Here is a 1,230-nt window from a genome sequence, read left to right on the forward strand (position 1 = left end):
CGTTATTAGGCGACAAAATAGACGTATGCAGGGGAATCTTTGGGTCTGTAAATCAGAGTTGACCAATTTTGATCTCTGAGATATCGAAGCAGGGAGGTATGAACATTACCGATCGGTCATCGATCTATAGAATGTGTCACAGGGCGTCACTAGAGGGCGTCACAGGGTCACAGGGCGTCCAGGGTGTCACAGGGTGTCACAGGGGGCTCACAGGGGCGTCACAGGGTGTCACAGGGCGTCAACAGGGGTGTCACAGGCGTCAACGTCATCTACCTCAGGCGGCCTGCGTTTCATCTTCAAACAGATCCGGAGGCCGCATTGAATTATAATCTAAACAGTTTTGATTTGTTTTATCATTATTGGCGAGTAACCTATCTAGAGCGTTGGCCAGTAACCGAAAAGGTTGCTAACGAACCCCGACCTACCAAGTGAAAAATCTGTGTCTGCTATAACAAAGCCCGTTAGCATGTAGCTGTCTTTAAAATAGAATTGTTCTCTAACCTGACTTGCTATAAATAAAGATGTTTTTTTAAATAAAAGATATTGTAATCAACAGTCAAGTGTATCATCTTTCATCACTGACAAACCATAAAGAAAAGATAAATAAAATAAAGACAGCTAAGAATGAAAGAGTACAGGACAGTTTAGATAGTTTATATGATTTGGGGATTTTTGTCTGTGGACTTAATAATTTCGTGCCAGGTCCTATTCATCTTCTTATGACTATCTTGACTTAAAATAAGAATACTAATTCAAAATCTCATTTGATTTTTGTGTATTTAGTTATGGTGTATTTTTAGAAAAAAGTAAAACAGAGCGTCGATATGAATTAATGATTGTAAATTAGCCAATTACATGTGGAAGCAAGTTCTTCACGCCGGTTCCCCTTATAGCCAAAGACGAAAAAGCATTCAATTTAGGTTTTCAGTGTCTTAAGGGGACGGGAATCAAATGTATATTGTTACTCACTTCTGTGGTTAAACGACGTAATCAAAACAATCTAAAAAAAGATATAGTAAAAATGATTGGCATCCCTCGTGTTTGAAACACTCCAGCACACTCCCCTTGCATAGGTTAAATGACATCAGGGCTGTCTGTTAAAAAAATAGGATTACGATTTTTCCAGTATATGCGTTTCGTGTGCAATCTGTTATTTGGAATGCCTCTTCAACATTGCGAGAGGTAATCAAAGTCCTGTACTGTGTCTGATGTGCCTATTGCAAAACTTTG

Source organism: Salvelinus sp. IW2-2015, unplaced genomic scaffold (assembly GCF_002910315.2).
Source record: "Salvelinus sp. IW2-2015 unplaced genomic scaffold, ASM291031v2 Un_scaffold1192, whole genome shotgun sequence".
NCBI classification, from domain to species: Eukaryota; Metazoa; Chordata; class Actinopteri; order Salmoniformes; family Salmonidae; genus Salvelinus; species Salvelinus sp. IW2-2015.